The sequence below is a fragment of the Arvicola amphibius genome, chromosome 5 (genome assembly GCF_903992535.2).
Source record: "Arvicola amphibius chromosome 5, mArvAmp1.2, whole genome shotgun sequence".
Classification (NCBI taxonomy): domain Eukaryota; kingdom Metazoa; phylum Chordata; class Mammalia; order Rodentia; family Cricetidae; genus Arvicola; species Arvicola amphibius.
The window spans coordinates 127,151,775-127,155,625 of NC_052051.1; the positions used below are offsets into that span (position 1 = coordinate 127,151,775).

Sequence of the window (3,851 nt, forward strand, 5' to 3'; positions counted from 1 at the left end):
CAAGTTGATAATCGGTATTAAACATCACAATATTAGACAATGGATCAATCTTGCAGGTATAGAAAGCATTATTACACTAAACATTCTAGAAGTTTAGGCTTCAACTTCTAAAAGTTAGACCTGGGTACATCTTGAAAAAATAATCTTTCTCAGCAATGTTCAGATTTTGAGCAACCCGGTACTGCAAAATTATCCCATTAGCCATAGTATGTGATCTCTGAAGTCATTAAATGAAGAAAAATGCTTTGAGACTTTAGTCAATTAATAAAAATATTCTGCAGTTTCTTCATGGTGACTCTTATTATAAGATTATTATATTAACGTGTAATTTAATTAAACATTTGCTTAGATTATAAATTGATTTTTTTACTAAAACATTGTAAAAATGTACTTTCACACATTCAGATTTGCATATTTATTTATTCATTTTCATGCTGGCTGCTCAGCTCATTTATTCTAAGGTTACTTTAGCATGAAGGTTGTAAAACCTAGAGCATCTTCTGCCTTATTTCTTCTCCTGTGATATTTATAATCATAGAGGCTTCTCTGAAAATAACAAGGCACTTTCACTTTTCCCAATCGTTCCTTGGTTTTACTTTATCTATTTGTGTTTAAAAAAATAGATTTTTCTTTCACCAAGAATTATGTGTAAATGACTTTAAAAACACATAGGTTAAAAAATATATCTTAAATTTTCAAAAAAATTGAAAGGTAAATATTCAAAACAAAATAACTTGGTAGTAAATTCTCACCTAAGTTGTATAACATTACACATACTATCTGTTTTTTTTACAATCTTTGAGCTGCAAACATTCTATGTCTCATATCAGAAGTATGAGTAAATTACATTAAATGGTGCAGCCCAAACTTTATTAGAAATCTTTTACTACTCGTATCATTTCGTATATGAAAAAAATTTAGAGGGGGCTGGAGAGATGGCTCAGTGGTTAAGAGTACTGATTGCTCCTCCAGAGGATCCGGGTTCAATTCCTAGCACCCACACATGGCAGCTCATAACTGTCTGAAGATCCAATTGCAGCGGATCTGACACCTTCACACCAATGCACATAAAATAAAGTTAAATAAACCATAAAAATAGTTTTTAAAGAAGAAAAAAATTAGAATCCTGCATTCTAAATTACTGGAGACTTAGGGTGCATTTTGTAGTTCATACCTTTAGAATTCATTGCCATATGACTGTATGTTCAAGATTTTTGCTTGGTATTTCTTGTTTATGATGCTTATTTTTATTTTTAAGCAGTTTGGAACATTTTGTTAAATTATGCATATGTGTTTCTCTCTCTCTCTCTGTGTGTGTGTGTGTGTGTGTGTGTGTGTGTGTGTGTGTGTGCATGTGAATGCAAGTACCTGCACACGCCAGAAGAGGGCATCATATACCCCGGAGATATACAAAGGTTAGTTCCCTGTAGCTGATGCTGAGAACCACAATGCTCTCAAGGGAAGTACATGTTCTTGAGCCATCCCTTTAGTTCCTATACCTTCTATTACTAAATGACATGTTTTATACAGCGTTATTTAATGCTGGATAAAGCACATCTGCTTACTAAATACCCTATCAAGTCAACTTTGTCACTTTGATTTCAGTATTTTATTATATTTAAGATTGCCTTTGCTTTATGATTGCCACTTCAGAGTGAGACACAAAATGCATCAGTTTTTTCATTCTCCATAATTTAGGTTTCAATTTGACTGAATAAAAATTATCTTTTCCCCTCTTCTTTATTGAAAATGTATTTTTTCAGACAATATACTCTGTTTATACTTTTTCCTCCCCCATCTCCTTCAAGATCCTCCCACCACTCCTCCCATCAGAATCCACACCATCTATACCCTTAGGAGGAAAAATAAATAAATAAAAAAAGCATATATCTACATGAAATAATAACACGCATACCAATATAGGACAAAACAAACAACTAATTAACAGGACAAAAGGAGCAAAAGAAAAAGCACAAGAAACACAATAGATGTAGACACACACATTTATCCACACAGAAGACCCCTAAAAACACAAAACCAGAAGCCATAATATTTACACAAGGGACCTGCAGGATAAAAACAAACAAATAAGCAACCAACCCCAAACAACCACACAAAAAACAAACTAAAAAAAAAAACAAATAGTAAGCCGGGCGGTGGTGGCGCACACCTTTAATCCCAGCACTCGGGAGGCAGAGGCAGGCGGATCTCTGTGAGTTCGAGACCAGCCTGGTCTACAAGAGCTAGTTCCAGGACAGGCTCCAAAGCCGCAGAGAAACCCTGTCTCGAAAAACAAAACAAAACAAAACAAAACAAAACAAAAAAAACCCAAATAGTAAACCCTAACAGAGACAAGGCATCTCATAAAACACCATTGTGTTAGTTTTCTGTTTGCCATCTATGCTAAGGATGGGTGCTGGAATTAACAGTTTGTGTCCCAGGAGAGACACTATTAGAAAAAGTTTGTGAGTGGTTATCAATTGGAGATAGCTCCTGGGTTAGGGATGGGGCTTGTGTCTGCTTTTCCTTTCAGTGCTGGGAACCCATCTGCCCTGTGGCACATAAAGGCCCTGTGAGTGTTGCCACAGTCTCTGTGAGGTCATATGTGTGTCACCCTACAGTGGTTAGGGGACCTCATTTGCAATTTGTTTTCACTTTCATTGTTCAGTTTTCTCCTCTTTTCACAATGACAAAAATAATTGACTGAACCTTGTTATTGGTGCAGGGTATCCACAGTATCAAATTATTGTGTGGGCCTTCAGTCCCTGCTAACGACTGATATAAAATAGTCCCTCAAAACTACTTAATATTTGAACAATGGTAGCTTTGTGCCATAGCTTATAAGCTGCAATCATCTTGATTCTTGACCCTTCCAGTGTAGAAAGTCCTCTCTTGGGTTAACTAAACTACTCAAAACCATTCATGCCTGATAATGAAGCCATGGTGTATGGAAAAACTCATTTAGGGGCCAGCTACAACCAGCTACTACCAGACCCCTCCTCCACCCTGACAGGCCTGTTAGCTTTAACCATTCCCCTTTGCTGGTTCATGTTTCCATGGGCGCAAGCATGTCCTGAAACATACTATGTTCCACCTGACATGGTACTCAATATTTTATAAGTCAGATCTCAAAATGAAATCTCTGTTGCACAGCTGCTAAAGAGAATAGCTAGAGTTGGATAAACGTGTGTGAGTCCTGAATAGGTGACTGGAAATAATGTAAGTTCTGTGAACGTTGTTTTCTTCTTTTATAAAAAATATAAAATGGAAAACTTACATTTTTCTTCTATTTAAAAATCAGAGTTGTGATAGAATAGCAAAAGGCATCTAGGGCGCCTCCGTAGCGCAGTAGGCAGCGCGTCAGTCTCATAATCTGAAGGTCCTGAGTTCGAACCTCAGAGGGGGCAGCCGCAATATATTGGGCATCTTCAACAAATGGTGCTGGCATAACTGGATGTCAACCTGTAGAAGAATGAAAGTAGATCCATATCTATCACCATGCACAAAACTCAAGTCCAAATGGATTAAAGACCTCAATATTAATTTGAACACACTGAGCTTGATAGAGGAGAAAGTGGGAAGTACTCTACAACAAATGGGCACAGGGAACCGTTTCCTATGCATAACCCCAGCTGCACAGACTTTAAGGGCAACATTGAATAAATGGGACCTCCTGAAGTTGAGCAGCTTCTGTAAAGCAAAGGACATTGTCACTAAGACACAAAGGCAGCCTACTGACTGGGAAAAGATCTTCACCAACCCTGCAACTGACAAAGGTCTGATCTCTAAAATATATAAGGAACTCAAGAGACTAGACGGTAAAATGCCAATTAACCCAATTAAAAAATGGG

At 37.1% G+C, this 3,851-nt stretch overlaps 1 non-coding gene across 1 annotated transcript; it reads left to right on the plus strand.

Moving 5' to 3' along the window:
* Positions 1 to 3,334: 3,334 nt before the first annotated feature.
* On the plus strand, positions 3,335 to 3,407 carry Trnam-cau. Its single transcript has one exon. It is a non-coding gene; the product is annotated as a tRNA-Met (tRNA).
* The last annotated feature ends 444 nt before the right edge of the window (positions 3,408 to 3,851 follow it).